Source organism: Adiantum capillus-veneris, chromosome 22 (assembly GCF_014529385.1).
Source record: "Adiantum capillus-veneris isolate H3 chromosome 22, ASM1452938v2, whole genome shotgun sequence".
Lineage (NCBI taxonomy): Eukaryota > Viridiplantae > Streptophyta > Polypodiopsida > Polypodiales > Pteridaceae > Adiantum > Adiantum capillus-veneris.
The window spans coordinates 126237946-126255299 of NC_140952.1; the positions used below are offsets into that span (position 1 = coordinate 126237946).

Consider the following 17354-nt stretch of genomic DNA (forward strand, 5'->3'; position numbering starts at 1 on the left):
TCTGCTGGTAGCAATTCGTCTAGAAATTCTATGATAAGGGCAACAAGAAGATGTGTTGTCATTATTGTAAAGCTAATGATCACATGATCAACCGGTGTCCTAAGTTGAAGGGCAGAGAGGCGAAGAAGAAAGAGCAAATGCTGGTTCCACTACAAATGCAGCCATTGTTGAGTCTTCTGTGAAAGTAAACTGTGACCAGTGATGTTGATGCAGAATGGGCTTTTAGTGCAGAGTGCACTCACAATCTTGATGTCCATGATGAATGCATGTCAATTGCTGCAAATTCACATGTGTGGTATTTCGCCAGCGGTGCTACAAAGCACATTACCTCACATCGTGAATTGTTCACCTCTCTCAAGTCTGTCCCTCATGGGAATTCAATCACTTGTGCAAACAATGTCTCTTATCCGGTTCAGGGGGTTGGAAAGATTGTGCTTACTGCTACAAATGGCAGTTCTTTCACACTTGTTGATGCACTTTATGTACCTGGGATCAAGAAGAATCTTTTGTCTATATCCGCACTTGCTAGACTTGGACTTGTAGTCAAATTTGTGGATGACAGATGTATAGTTCATGATCTCAGTTTTGGTGATGAAATTGTTGCATCTGGCCTTTTGTGCCATGGGCTGTATAAGCTCACTTTGTATGACAAGTGTGGACAAAAGTTTGCGAATGCAGTTGCAAATTCAAGGGCTTTTTCAAATGCAAAACTATGGCATGCACGTTTTGGGCATCTGAATTTCGCCAAGTTTGCTACGTTTGCAGAAATCTGATATGGTTGCTTCTTTGCCACCTCTTGAAGCACCTATCAAACATGTTTGTGAAGGCTGTATTTTGGGTAAAATGCAACATTCTAAGTTTCTAAAGGATGGTTCAGTTAGGGCCACATGCACGTTGCAGCTGATGCATAGTGATGTTTGTGGGCCCATGCAAACTCCGTCCTCGGGAAACTACTTGTACTTTGTGACTTTCATTGATGATTACTCCAGCCATGCATGGGTATTTCCACTTAAAGCGAAGTCCAAAGTTTTTATGTGCTTCAAACAATTTCTGGCTATGACTGAAAATGTATCGAAATGTACTATGGGCACCCTCCGTTCCGATCAAGGGGGGGAGTATATGTCTCATGAATTTAATGCATTTTTGGCTAGTCGTGGGATAAAACACCAATGTACAGTGCCTTATACACCTCAGCAAAATGATGTTGCTGAGAGAAAAAACAAGTCACTTACAGAAATGGCACGATATATGGTCAAAAGTCAAGCTTTGCCGCATTCTTTTTGGCTTGAGGCCATCATGTGTGTCACTTATGTACTTAACAAGTGTCCTACAAAGCTTTGCATCTCCATATGAAGCATAGCATGATAGAAAGCCTTCTATTGAGCACATGCATGTTTTTGGTTGTTTAGCATATGCTTTGGTGCCACAAACACAACACAGAAAACTGGATGATAAGGCTGTCAAATGTATTTTTGTTGGTTATAGTGCTAAAAGCAAATGTTACAGATTGTATCATCCGCAAAAAAGCGTATTTTGGTTTCACGGGATGTAGTGTGTGTGAAAGATTCTGTTGAGCCCTTGCTGTCATGTACTAGAGACAATAATGTAAGCTCATAGGACATTTATGACACTTTGTTGCCTCTTTTCAGTGGTGGAAGTTCCAATGTAAATTCCAATGAGGCAAATGTACAACCTATGAGGGTTTCCAAAGATGTTACAAATCAGCCTATTACTGATGCAGATGTACATGATGTACTTGATGTGGAAAGGACTGAAAATGAGCAGGTTAGAGGTATGCCAAAATGGTTGGTGCATACATTGTGTGACAGTAAATTGGATGCACCTTTTTCTAGTCGTACTCATTCAGGATCTGGCCATGCATCTTATGCATCAGATGGTTATGCTTTGGATGTGTCTAGCTTACATGATGTTGAGGAACCTTTAGATTCTTTTGATGAAGCATAGAATTCACAAAATTGGATGGCTGCCATGCAATCATAATATGATGCACTTATAGAAAATAACACATGGACTTTATGTGATTTTCCTCCTCACAAAAAACTCCATTGGTACAATGTGGGTTTACAAGTTGAAACGTAAGCTGGATGGTGAGGTTGATCGCCATAAGGCTCGACTTGTTGCAAAAGGCTATGCACAGCAAAAAGGCATAGATTATGAAGAAACTTTTGCTCCCATTTGTCAGATGACTACTGTGTGTTTTCTATGTGCATTGGCAGCTCATTTTGGTTGGGATGTACATCAATCAGACATTGTTACATATTTGAGGGAGTTTATGTAACGTAGCCTCGCGATTTTGTCAAGAAAGGACAAGAGGACAAAGTGTGCACATGTAAGAAGGCTTTGTATGGGTTGAAGCAATCTCCTTGTGCTTGGTATGAGAAAGCTGACACTCATTTGGTCAAATGAGGCTTTCATAAGAGTCCAACAGAAAGCACATTGTATGTAAAGTGTGAGGGTGATGTACTTCTCCTTGTGGTTCTTTATGTAGATGATTTGTTGATCACATTGGACCAAATGAGAGGCATATTGTTGAGTTTAAGGTTGATTTGAATGCTACTTTCAAGATGAAAGATTTGTGGCTGTTGCATCATTACTTGGGCATACTGTTTAACCAGTGTGATGGTGGTATTGCCTTGTGTCAGAAAAGTTACATAGAGACATTGCTATGTAAGTTTGGACTTGAGGATTGCAAACCTATTGCCACTCCCATGGAAACAGGTTTGAAGTTGAGTCTACATGATGCTGGCGATCCTGCTGATGTCACTCTTTACCAAATTGTTGTTGGCTGCCTCATTTATGTATGCAACACGAGGCCAGATATTCAGTTTGCAGTCTCACATGTCAGCAAATTTATGCATAGCCCAGGGTCTAAACATTGGCAGACTGTCAAGAGGATTTTCCGTTACCTTAGTGGCATCTTGGCTTGTTTTATCCCAAGGGGGGATCATTGCCGCCAAACTTACATGCTTTTTTGGACTCAAATTGGGCTGGTTATTTTGACACGCGAGTGTCCACAAGTGTTTTTTGTTTCAAGCTTGGCAGTTCATGTATAATGGTTGAGCAAGAAGCAACCTACTGTGGCCACTTCGAGTTGTGAGGCTAAGTAAAATGCAGTCTTCACAGCTACGGTTGAGTGTGTATGGCTCAGACGCCTTATAGCTGATTTGGGTGTTGGAGAGGACACTGCCAACACTATCTACACTGACAGTCAGAGCGCATTGGCAGTTGCGAGGAACCCAATTTTTCATGCTCGCACAAAGAACATTGAGGTGCATTACCACTATGTCAGGGAGAGTCTCTCAGCAGGAAAGATCAACTTGGCTTATGTGCCAACACAGGACAACCTTGCAAATCTTTTCACAAAGGCATTGTCTCGTGAGAAGCTCGAAGCTTTCCGCAAAGTTTTGGGCTTACTCCCCTTTGTGGATTGATCATGTCCTCAGGGCATGGCACTTCCCTTTACTCATGTTCTAGCTCTCGTTCACCGCATCACTCCAGGGGGGATTTGTTACCATATACACGTGTGAGTGATGTGTGTAAACACACTAGGATTGCTGGGGCATTTTTTTCCTCTTTAGGAGGTTTTTTCCTCTGTGCATTGTATATATGTCCATCACTCTAGCGCTATCTATCTTTCCATTGCACACTAAGTAACACACTCTCATTTTGTGTGCCTTGAGCTTCCTTTGTCTTCTCCAAGCTGTGTACGTTTCTTTGCAACCCTAATTCCAGCATTGAATCCTCAACAACTTCTAGTTATGGGTATGAATGTGTTCGAGAAACAAGCAATGCTTGGGTTTCTTTGCTTTTCTTCAACAACTTGTACTATTGGATCAAATCACTCTCAAATCACTCGCACATAGTTGTGATTGTATTCCTTTAGGATGAGCAAGATTAGCAAATAAAGACTCACAAGAATGATGTTATAAGTTCCATCTTGACCATGTTTAGACATTTGAAAGAAATCATACTTTACAAGCCTTATATGCATCGTTTGGACCATTTTGAAGGCTTTGATACCAATGTCGCTTTCCAATTCCTCTGTAAATAATAATTCAATAACAATCAGGGACCTCAAAATGAAAAAAAAAGGATTTCAAAATAAGGAATACGTGTGTTCTTTGCTTTTTAAGTGTAGAGATTACTTACAAGAAGCAATGGTGACAAAGAAGTATCGACAAGAGGTGTGTTCCTGTTGAGTGAATTTGGGTTTGCCTTGAGTTTGATGCCGCTCAAAGGGGGTGGGTCGATTAGAGTGTGACTCTTTGATGAGTCGCAATCCATTGTCAATATCTTCCCGAGCTTTGAGTGTTGAGGTTTTGACTTGTTATTGAGAATTTGACTTAGCTGCTGACAACTAGAGTGTGACTCTCTCATAGGTTGCAATTCGTCATTAATAACATTTGGAGCTTTGAATCGCAATCTGTTGTTGATAGTTTTTGTTAGCCTCTAGCCAAGGTCCCTTTTTTTGCTAGCTTTAAGCCCTTGTATATAATGTAATACAAGGCAACCTTGACTTGCGGCCCGATGGGTGGAGACGCAGAGCAAATTGTCCTTTGCGGATATTGTCATCGAAAACAAGGGCAGCAATGTTGCAATGGCCCACCAAGGGCACTATCTCCCCGACCTCTTGGAGCAGAGTGGGTCATTGTCAATGACGACGTCACTTAGCAAGACCTCCTTTGCTAAGGTTGTCCACAACGACAAGGATGTGGCTTACAAGGGAGGAGTCAATGAGTCTAAGGTCCACAGTGCAAACGACAACATGGGAGGTGACTTACAAGCAAAGAGGTACTTGGAGTTGCGGAGCCCAAAGCTAAGAAGTTTAGCTCTCAATGATACACATTGAGCTATCAAAAGGAGGGTTTGAGTGCAACAAGAGAGCTTTTGGGATAGTCGAGAGTCAGAGGCTACCCTGGACCCTTCAATCGAGGATAAAGCATTCCAAACCCTCGATAAAAACCTATTACAAACAATAGAGGTGCAAAATTTATGTATAATGTCGGTACCTCTGGTGCTTCTCATAAGACAAGTAGCAGCGTTGGCCAGCTCCTTACTTAAACATTGAGCATGCACCTATGTGTGTGTTGCTCTTTTTAGATTAGTACTTATACAAAAAGAATATAATAGTTCAAAAGACAACTGGTTTTAAGCTAAGGACAAGGATAAGCACAAAAACAACTTAGTCTTTGATTCATTTTTGTACATCGTAATGAGAATGAGGTATCATTCTATGATTTGTACATTAGAAAGCTAGAAACAATTGATACTAAAGTGACACATGTCAAGTATATCACTGACGGACAGCAGCAAAGCCAAAAAGATCCTAAGTAAATAGAGTCCTCACCTACATCCATATAGACAAGACAACAGACTCGTTAGCCTTGAATACATATTGTAGGTGTCAGCAGCAAACCTATCAGTTATTATCCATGTCCTACTTAAAACCTTTTTAAACTTATACCTACCATCCATGAAGAGTTTAGTTTCACCAAGTATCTGTTCCAAAAAAATATAATGATGTTTTCATAATGAGACCTGGAGGTATTTTAAAAAATGTGTGTTTCAAAAAGATTTTATAAAATTCAATTTAAGCTTGTGATTAGAAGGACACCACCCCTTATAATCCAAGTGGTATTCTTATATAGGTTGTAAAAGTAGCTAGTTATCCCTATTTTTTTAAGGAAGTTAAATATAGTAATTATATTAAATTCTGATCAGAAGACCATCACCCCTTCTGATCCAAGTGTCTTAACCATTTTTTTAATTAAAACCATGATGCCCCGCTTCTTTTGGATGTTCCTTATTTAGTAATGAAACCTTCAAAAAATGATTTGATCATATCTAAGTCTAAACCGTCTATAATTTGATCACTAACTATCAAAACCATACAACGGACTGGTTTTGAAGACATGAAGTATAGGCTTAGTCACTTCCTAAGGATTGGTTTTATCCATGTAATACAACTGACTAACTTTAAGAGATGAAACATTCCAAGCCAGCAAACAATGAGCAACAAGAAGTGGAATGTTGTTTAGACCTGTCCAAAATGCACGGGGTCAAGACACTATAATACATATACTGGTATAACTAATCTAAAAAAGTATCATCAGAGCAATATTGCCAAGCCAGGACAAACCCGAGCCAAAAAAATCAGATTTTTTAGAAGCCAACTTTGTCGAGAGGTACAGGGAGGTAGTAGAGAAAGCTTCCCCAGAAAATTATGAACCGTAGTTAAACCTAATCCAAAAAAAATCTATCGAGTAGAACCCCTAGTATAAGCCAAAGTATCAAGCCATGGTCTGCAAAATCCAATTTTTAGAATATATTAAAGCCCTTAGAACTAGAGCTATGAGTTAGAAAATGAGTCCAGCTATACTCAGTATAGGCCAAAGTTTTTGATTTAGCAATCTTTGTCCATATAAGCTTTATAACACGTTGTTGAAGTTAAGTCAAACCAAAATCATAGTAATTCACATTAACCACAACCATACTATCCATCCATCCTAAGTGTAATCCCTATGGTAGTGAGAATATACAACATCAAGCTTGTTATCAAATGAAGGAGAAGCATCTCACATAAAAATGTAAATATGAGGATTAGTTGAAATACCTAGAAGCTATTAGATCAGCATCATACCATCATAAAAATGGGACATTTTACCTAATTTTGAGAGGGAACCCTGGCAAGGAGCCAACATTTCTCAATCAATCCCTCCACAAATAATCAAGTCACAAGTTTCATTATATCATAGTAAGCGCAAAGCTAAAAGATAACTGAGATAACAATATCATGCGAACATTATACAACTCAAAGTCATATATAGTATACAGTATGCGGACAATATTCAAAGTTCGAGGCTACATTGAGTCAAAGAAGTGGTCAAGAAAAACCATTTTTAGTAAAGTTAGCTTTCCTAAACAATATAAAAAATCAAATTACAGCAACCACAGTTCCATAGTAATTAGTTATCAAAAGATTTTGGCCTTGACCACTTCAGGCAACAGAAACCAACCTTATCCCATTAGATTTCCAAAATGCAGATATCATCGATAGTTTCAACAATGCAGTCAGTGAGCCAGTAAGAAGATCATGCACCTCATTTCATTTTATGCTTAAAAACTTGCAAATAAACTAATAACGATAGAGTACATATGTTTTTCCAATAGCATGACCAAGTACTTTAAAATTTATGCAAACGACCATAGTGAAAAAATGATGCATAGAAAAAACATGTGTAGCAATTGGTTGTACAGAAATCTCCATGGTGCGAGGAGCAAAACCACAGCGTTACCCACGATACCAATTACTCTCATATTAGTAAAAGGTAAACAATAAAATAAACAAGGCTAATTAAGTGAGGGGAAGTCATCACCCTCACCTTCTTTTACAACACGTCAAGGCAGCTAGGTCCACCAAGAAGATCCCAAAGATTTTCTCGGTGCAAGGTTCAAGGCAAGGCGAGCAGCCAGTTAAGGGAGAGGAAACCTATGATATTGTTGCAGAGAGCCGACAAACATAGCCAGTGTATCAGCTAGGCTTGAGAGATGTATTCAATAAGAACTATTTGGGAATGGGGGGTAGATGCATAAACTGAGGTCGACTCTACTGCAAAAGCCAGAATAGATGCGCCATAATCGCACATGGACGCCCTGAAAAATGGTGGGACAGAGCCATTAAAGCGCAACACATCACGCTTTGGAGGGGGGGTATAATTAACAAGATTTTACAAATTAATGCTAGGGTAAAAGTACCTACTAAAAGTAAGTTTTTAAGGTAGTGTTCACACCAACTACAGAGTATCATAGCAGTACAATCTTACTTAGGGTGCATTGCTAGATGCAAAGTCCAAAAATTGTTTCTTCATCGGCTATGGAGAAGGTGACTTTAGGTATCGCCTATGGAATCTTGTAAATGGTAAAATCTTTAGAAGTAGGGATGTAATTTTGAATGAGAAAAATATGTACAAAGATTACTTGGAAAGAAAACAAACAAAAGAAACAGGTGATGAGTACATGGAGCTTGAGAACGGTGAAGACTCAAGGAGTGCAAATGGTGACAACGTGCAACAACGTCAACCAAATGAGGAGCCTCAACCTATTCCTTGAAGATCTACAAGAGCAAGTAGACCTCCAGAAAGGTTTGTTCCTTCCTTCAACCATCTCTTGATCTGAGATTCTGGAGAGCCGAAATCATACAAAGAAGCTATGCAACACGAATCCAAAGAAGAATGGACGAAAAGCATGCAAGTGGAGATGGACTCACTACATCGCAACCAAACATGGGAGTTGATTGAGTTGCTTAAAGGTAGGCGGGCACTTCAAAACAAATGGGTGTACAAGCTAAAGGAAGAAGAAGGTGGGAAGAAAAGGTACAAGTTTAGGTTTGTGGTAAAAGGGTTTTCTCAAAAGAAAGGTATTGACTTCAATGAAATATTTTCTCTTGTTGTAAAAATGAACTCAACTAGTCTTGTCTTAAGCCTTGTGGCTACTCATGATCTAAATCTTGAGCAAATGGATGTAAATACGGCATCCCCTCACGGTGACTTAGAGGAGAAAATTTACATGCTTCAACCAATGGGGTATGAAGTAAAAGGTAAGGAGAAAATGGTTTGCAGATTATAGAAAAGCTTGTATGGTTTAAAGCAAGCATCAAGACAATGGTACTTGAAGTTCGACCGATGGATGTTAGATCATGGATTCAGAAGATGCAACTCAGATCATTGCATCTACACAAAGAATTTGGGAGATGGAAAGTTCATCATACTAATGTTGTATGTTGATGACATGTTGATTGTAAGTGCTAACATGCAGGACATCAAAGACCTAAAAGAGGAGCTGTCTAAATCTTTTTCAATGAAATATTTAGGTGCTGCAAAGAGGATACTTGGTATGAAGATATCAAGGGAAAGAACCTGAAGAAGACAATAAATATATCTCAAGAGGATTACATCAAGAAGGTACTAGAAAGGTTTGCAATGCAAAATTTAAAAAAAATGGTTTCTACACCTTTAGCTCGTCACTTTAAACTAACCAAGGATATGTGTCTAAAGACACAAGAGAAGATAGCCTATATGTCTAAAGTTCCATATGCTGCAGCAGTAGGTTCTTTTATGTATGCTATGGTCTGGAGATGACCAGACATTGCACATGCAGTGGGAGTTGTAAGTAGGCTCATGGACAACCCAGATAAAGAGCAGTGTCAAGCTATGAAGTGGATACTTAGGTATCTAAAAGGAACAACAATAAATGCTTTGTATTTTGAAGGAACTGATATTTTTCTAGAAGGGTATGCTGATGTAGATATGGCAGGTGACAAAGATACTTGAAGGAGCACTACTGGCTATGTCTTCACGATTGGAGGCACAACAGTAAGCTGAGCTTCAAAGCTGCAGAAAGTGGTCTCACTTTCTACCACGGAAACAGAGTATGTAGCAATGACGGAGGCAAGCAAAGAAATTATGTGGCTTCACAAATTCTTAGAAGAGCTTGGATTCAAACAAGACAATTGTGTCTTGTACAGTGATAGCCAAAGGGCTATCCATATTGCGAAGAACTCAACCTTTCATTCAAGGACAAAGCACATTGAGGTGAGATATCACTTCATACGCACTCTTTTGGAAGAGGGAGAGCTAAAGCTAGGAAAGGTGCATACAAGTGAAAATCCTGCAGACATGTTTACAAAGATGGTCAACAGGGAGAAGTTGAGATTTTGTTCATCTTCAATTGGCATTCAAGGATAAGAAGCCAGGATGGAAAGCAGTCACAGGTTTGGTTTGGAGATCAATCTCCAAGTGGAAGATTGTTAAGTATGGAGCCTGATTTATCCCTTGTAATTTTCTGTGTTAAAAATGCACATTTGTAAGGCCCCCGTTATGAGGAGAAGCCATCGTGCGTGAAGAAAAATAACTCACCGAAGAATAAAGTCACTCGCCGAAAACCAAAATTTTCACGCCCAGTCTCGAGCCGGAATATTCCTTTTTCGCCCGAATATTATGGTCAAACGGCGGCCGGAAAGTGGTCGGAAAACGATCGGTCGGTTGGCCGGTGTTCGGAAGCATTAGGAAAAGTTTGGACTCAAAAATGGGCCTTGTAAGAATTGTTGATGTGGCATAGCTTTCAAAAAGTGGGGATCGGTAAATTTTTTGCAAATAAGATCCAAACTTGTCGGAGGTTGGATATTTAGAATCTACTCTTCAAATGCTATCTATTGATATATAGCATGCATGTATCGGACATTGCCTTCATGTAGATCTAGAAAAAGGTGATTACCGTAACGGTAACAAAACCTGGCTGATTGAAAAAAAATGGCATAACTTTCATAGAAGTCATCCAAACTTTTCGGACCTTGGCTCTTTAGAATCCATTTTTCAAGAACTTTCCAATGATAGGTCATATCATGGGGTTCTAAGCAATATTTAGAGGGGTCTATCGGGTTGCTTTCTTTTGCACAACTTTGATGATGTGGCACTCTTAAAAGGCCCAAAAATGAGTTCAAAATTTTCCTAATGTCAATGGTTGGTGGCCGGGGGCCGAATTCAAAACCGGACTTGTCTTCTCAAGGGCGGACACACATGGGCGGATTGGAGGGTCCAATTTGGACTTATTCTACACAAGGGCGCCTACACATGGCTGAGAGGGCAGCCAGCCCTTTTGGCCTATAAAGGGAGGCCATTTCTACACACATTTCATAGTGTGAAGTTGATGCAACAAGGTGGGGGTGAGGTGGTGAGAGTGAAGCAAGGCGGGAGCTCCAAAAGGCTATAGTTCCTTTGTAACCTACTTCTTGTTTTGAAGTACTATAAAGCCATTGAGTGGCTGCTTTCCCGTGGACGCAGCCCTAGCATTGGGTGAACCACGTATATCGTGGTGTACTCTCTCTCTCTCTCTCTCTCTCTCTCTACTTTATCATCTCTTGTGTGTGTAAATTATCTCTCTCCATTCAGTAATCTACTCAATTATCTACTTAGCTACGTCATATTTCCTAACACCATACACACTCAACCGTAGCTGGGCCAATACGAGTTGCCACATCATTGCATTGCAAAGCCACTTTTGTTGGGCATCGTCCATAGCCGGCTGTTGTCATTGCATGGTCAAAATCCACCCAGTAGTGGCCAGGGCTGCCAACATGCACGCACGCATGCAGTGCCCAAACAATCCCCACCATCGTCATGAGAGAGGAGAGCTTCTCCCTCCCTCTCTCTCTTGATGCACTGAGGAGTACACCGTAAACCCAACCTCAGATTTTGTATATGGGACCATCGTAGGGCCACATGGCATGCTCCGAGCATCCCAACCTCTCAAGGCTCCACAAAAATTCCTCTTGGCCTTCAAACTAAAACCCTTTTTGAGGCCATATTGCATTTTCTCCTACTCCCTTCTCACTTGTTCAATGGCCAAGCTGCCACTCCCCCAAATTTGATTTGTATAATCTGCACCGCACCTCAACCCTATTGTGGCCTTGAACCAAGAGACACGAGAAAAAAGCATCAGGCACTCTCTTCTTTGCATCAACTCCCAGCTTTAATCCGCCCTATCTTGCTACCCAAGACTCTGATTGATGAGCCATCACTTCCTGTCAGTTCCACATGGTGTATACTGCCTTCTTAAACTCTCGCAAGGCCAGAAATTCCTCTAGACAACATGCCCTCCAATGCAGTCAACTCCGTACATACCCAACCCTCGAAAAATACTCCAATGGCCATAACTTGCATTGTAGAGCTTTGATGACGATCCCAAAGGACTGTCATACTTCACAACTCAAACACTTCAATCCTATCCACTCACTCTAGCTCTGGCCACCTATCCATACTTGCCTTGCCCATCGGGGATCTGCAATACATTCCAACTTTAGGCTAACACATCTTCCACACAAAGACTCTGTTTGAAGAGCCATTTAGACTGAATTCTAGAGCATCACGAACACTACATTCCAGAGCACCATCTTGGCACTTCAAACACTTGGACTTTGCTGGATAAGAACATTGAGCTGACAACATGTTCGGAGTAAAATAGACATCTGGCACATACTCTTCTAAATAGAAAATGCAAGAGGACAAGGTTTCCTCCAACAATGGATATGCCCTTCTCATAGGAACCTTCAGATGTAAGGAGACTTGAGAGTGTAAGCATTTTTGGCCTCTTGGAGTTACAAGCTTGCTCATTAAAGGGGTTGGCCCTGCCTGGTCCACATTAGCTACACTTATGATCGATGAAGTCTGAGCAAGATGGCACATGAACAAGATGCACTGACGGATGCCAATTGGATCACTACACATGAAAGTTTTTGAAATCAGAAGAACCTTGTGTGCAGGATCTCCAACCCGCTTGAAGAATACATATTGTTCCTTAGAGCATAAGACCCCATACTCAGCCTCTTCCAAAATCATGTACAAGTAAAGCTGCACCACTGCAAATCTGACCATGTTGCATTCATCTTCATTTGAAGACAATAGAAGATCCACTACATGGGCATCAGGAGGTATTTGAAACTGTCAGGGAGGCTTAATTTTGGCTGGCAAGCGAAGATGCTGAAAAATGTCAATAACAGGTGACACACTTGCGCTAACAATGAAACCCGCCCAATCTACATTCGATCTAGCACATTGAATACTTTCTGTGGAATTCAGCGTGAAACATATATTTAACCTTGAGGGTCTAGCAGCCTCATTCACAGGTATAAACACAGAAACTGCCAAAGCTGTTCTAATCTCATCTTCCTTGGATACAGAGATTCCATGCATGCCCCATCTTAAAAACCTCTCAGGTGTGAGTATCCCACTCAAAAAACCCTAGGGAGATCCTAGCTGAGCAGTAGGCGCTTGTCGCCTCGTCTGTCTTAGAAACCAGGCATGGAGGCTTTGCTCGAAGTCAGTCCATCGTCCCACAGCCAAAGGTGTTCTTCCTTCCCCCATCGATTGGGTTTTGCCGTTTCTTTTCCTGAACTGAAAAGGATAATAGGTCTCCGGCTCAACAAGCTCAAGCATAACATTAGCAAGTGTCATGGTATCATGTTTAAAAGAAAGCTTTCTCTTAGCATGCCCACCACCATTACGTTTCTGTGAAAACATGTGCACACGCTCAATTGAGAGTGCTACAGGTAGCTAGAGCTTCTTGGCCTTGTCCTACGATCGATGCACTTGAAGAGAAGACATTTTTGCACTCGATGCACTTGAAGAGGCGACATTTCCGCAATCTATGCAGAAAGCCTACTTCAGTCTGCTTTATGTCTCTGAGCATGCACACATGTTCAATTGAAAGCAAGCCTACTTTGAAGATCATAAATAAAGAGTCCTTCAATTAGCGAGAATAGCCTCCACACTATCACGCACGGGCGGCTTCAAATGGGATATATGGTTGAGGTGATTAGAAACATAGACGAGTGAGAAAAAAACCATGGGAGAGAGAGAGAGAGAGAGAGAGAGAGAGAGAGAGAGAGAGAGAGAGAGAGAGAGAGAGAGAGAGAGAGAGAGAGAGAGAGAGAGAGAGAGAGAGAGAGAGACAACCCCTGTTATCACCTGGTGGATGTGTTGCTTCGAGCTTCGGAGCTGTTGATTGCGACGACCTACTAGATGTGTTGCACCGAGGTGAGGAGCTAAAGAATTGCGATGATGTGCTGGAATAAGATAAAAAACCTCCCTTAATCCACACCAAACTAACAAAGTCCTCTAAAAATAACTATCTAGTGTGCTTAGTCTGCAAGACGTCTGACAACAAAGTTGAAAATTCCTCTTTGTGATTACTAGCACTCTGTATCTCAGTGGTGGGCCAATATATCTTTTTCAAATCAACTAGGTGATTAAATGAGTATCAGTTTATACAGCTAATTCTAGGCATATTATCCTATTTTGAATGTGACAACAAGGTGATGAAAACATTCATGTTAGACCAATTTCGACTAGATGGCGGTAATAGAGGATTGATAGGAGCAAAGAGTACTAGAGAGGTATGCTTTGTATGCTTTCAAAACGATAGGATAGAATTGAGAAATGTCAAAGAAGGATGACCCACTTTGGTTTTGGGTTTTAGGTTCGGGGTTATTCCACAAGTACACAATAGTGTTGATTAATGCAACAGCAAGAACCTCATGTTCCTTCTTTTGATTACTCTCATCCAAGATGTCATTATAGGCAGCAAACAAACTTTAGATAATAAACATATCAATAGCTCTTCCATCCATGATGTCGTTGTAGGAAGCAAACAAACTTTAGATAGTAGACATGTCAATAGCTCTTCCATCTACGATGTCATTGTAGGAAGCAGACAAACTTTAGATAGTAGACATGTCATGTAATGGAAATGGCCTATGAACTTTTGAGAATAGCGGAATTAGGATAATTAGAGTGAGAATTTTTGTGAGGCTACTTTGAGAACATAGAGGGTGAACTTAATTAGCGGTAGCAACATAACCATAACACTTTATTAACATGGCATGAAAAATACTTTTGCAAGAGAGAGAGTTTAGTGAACTTAACAAGAGTTGAGGATCAGATTTACGTGGAGCCAGCGGTCCCCCCTCCAATAGTCTTTTGTATTATAGATTCTCCCATCAAGAGAGACTTGGTACAATACAATCATTGTGTTCTTTGTGACCTAGGTGATGCATTGAAGATGGAAAGCTTCATGAATCACTAGCATAACATAGACATTGTAAAAAGCGTTAACCGTCCCCAACCTTAGTCCCAAGGCCTCAAACACCTTCAAAGGTGAAGAGAGCTAGCGGGGAATGAGGATAGGGAAGAGGAAGAAGAAACATTCATAAGAGAAATAAATAGTTCCTCACTTATAATCACTCTTCTTGCTTAGCATACATAATAGAATGGTAATGAAGATGGAGAAGATGTCAAGCTTAAGCATTGGAGCATGGCTGTTGGTTGGATTTGCATTCCATAGCCAAGAGTGTTGGTGTAGGCTCTCAACTTCTCTACAAGCTTGGAGAAGGAGATGGAGCTCCTGCACTTTTCAACTCACAAAATGAGTGTGTGTGTGTGTGTGTGTGTGTGTGTGTGTGTGTGTGTGTGTGTGTGGGAGAGTATAATCCCCAAGCTAGCCCCCTCCTTGCTTTGGTTGACCCCCTCTTCTAGCACTAGCTTGCACTTGATTGGACCTTGGCCAATCACCTGCTTGGTGCATATTAAGCAACAAGGGTAGCATTAGGACAAGTGTACTTCTTACCCCTTTGAGAGAGAGGACTTGAAAAATGCAAAAACAATTAAGTAAATTAACTAAATTATCAATGGACCCCTTCGGAGGCCAACCAACTAGCTTTAGGCACCCTATGAAGGAAGCCTGAAGAGGATCTTGACAAGTGTCCTAGTTGCTTTCTTTATACCAAGCTTGCCTTGTGTGAGGGTGTGTGTTTTCTCTATCTAGCTCCTACAAAGAGGGCTCGCCCCCTCATGATTAGCGATATGCTTTGACTTTTTGAACACCTTAACCCCTCAAGCACCTTAGTCATGGAGCACATTAGTAGATTAGTCATTAAGCACCTCAAGTACCTCAAGCACCTTAGTTAGCAAGCACGAAAAGCACCTCAAGCTTGGGCCGGGTTCCCGCCTCAAGCACACTTATAGCTTGCCTTAGGTCAAAGGATTTTTAACACTAACCTTTTGAGGTCTTTAATGAAGCTAAAGGTCTTTAAGCTCTGTTAGCTAGTCTTGCTCTTTGATAGACCATCTCTCATTTGGGACCCATTTTACCAAGCCCCATGTTGAGATATATTCATAAGCACATGTCTATATTTTAACCCTTGCAACCTTTTTTCTAGAACCAAATCTTGGCTACTCTAGACGTATGCATAAATGAAACAATTCCTACAAAGTTTTATGGTGAGTTTCCGTTTATTCTCCCACATTGAATGATCAGTTTAATATGAGAAAATCATTTGGGTTGGTTAGATATTAGATTTTATGACATTACCTCTCTCTTGAAATCATAGTCGCGTCCTCGACTATGAGGTAAAAGAGATAAATCCTTAGTCATTAGTCAATGTTTCTTAGCCGGTAGAGGATCCCTTTTTACCCTACAACATCATTCCAAGTTGGATGACTAATCCATTTTGTATTTGGGAGATGCAAGTGCCGCAATCATGTATGCTCTTTAGTCCATTTCATTCTCCCAAGTAGAGTGACAAATTATACTTGGTGTTTGAGAGACGTCGTCTTCACAAACATGATTCTAAGCATGCATACTACTTAAATTTGTGCACAATAAAAAGAGAATTACTCTTTTAAGACAAAAACATTGATCATTAAAAAGAAACATGTACATTTGCTTACTCTAACGTAGCATTGAAAGCATTGACAAGATTCATACTATCCTTAAGTTGTATTCCTGGCATCGATCTAGCATGTTCAAAAGGATAATTTTTGAACTTAATAAGATACCTTTGCATAATATTACCATGTCGTAGTACCTTGTCTTCATGCCAAAGGATAGCTTTGGGTTGTAGCACCTCTTCTTGGTCTTTGATTTTGGGAGGGTCTTCAATAATTGGTTCACTTGTGGCTCTGCTTTGTAAGGCTTAAGTAGGCTCACATGAAAATCATTGTGTATGAGCCAATGGTTGGGAAGCTTGAGTTGATAAGCCATCTCATTGATTGGATTCAAGATTTGAAAAGGACCATAGTATCTTTTTGCTAGTTTAGCATAATACTTTTGATGGCCCATAGGATTTTTGCTTGCCGTTTGTCTCAATCGAGCCTTGGGAAACTTAAGTAAGACCCAATTTATTTCTTTAACCCCATTAAGGCCCTTCTGTGCTTGTCAGCAGAAGATTTTTGCCTTTGTTGAGAGATGGATATAGCCTCCTTAATCTTTTGGAAAGATTCTTATAGGTCAGGGCGGATATACTCATCGAAAGCAAAGATCTTCCCATGTACTTTAAGTAGCAAGGGACTTTTCGGTCTTTCCTCTATGATTTCAAAAAGAGGTGCTTTTCCTGTAGAAATATGGACAGTATTATTGTATGCATACTCTACAAGGGGTAAGTACTTTTCCCATTGTGAGCGTTGATCTACTTCTGTAACATACGTCTTTAGTAGATCGAGTATTGTACGATTGGCTATCTCATTTTGGCCATCCGTTTGTGGGTGATAGACCAAAGAGAAATTCAGTCTTATACCTAGATTTTCAAAGAGACCTTTCCAAAAATTATAGTCATTCTAGGATCTCAATCTGACACGATGGATGTTGACAATCCATGGTGTTTGAAAATCTGAGATATGAAGAGAGTTGCCATTTGGTGTGCCTAAATAGTCTTTTTCACAGGAATAAAGTGTGCTTGCTTGCTAAACCTGTCGCCTATTATCCACCCATATTTCCATGGATAG

The 17354-nt window shown here is 40.4% G+C and overlaps 1 pseudogene; it reads right to left on the reverse strand.

The window, feature by feature from the left end:
* Window positions 1-11826: 11826 nt before the first annotated feature.
* LOC147430177 (uncharacterized) lies at window positions 11827-13210 on the reverse strand (annotated as a pseudogene).
* Window positions 13211-17354: the final 4144 nt, after the last annotated feature.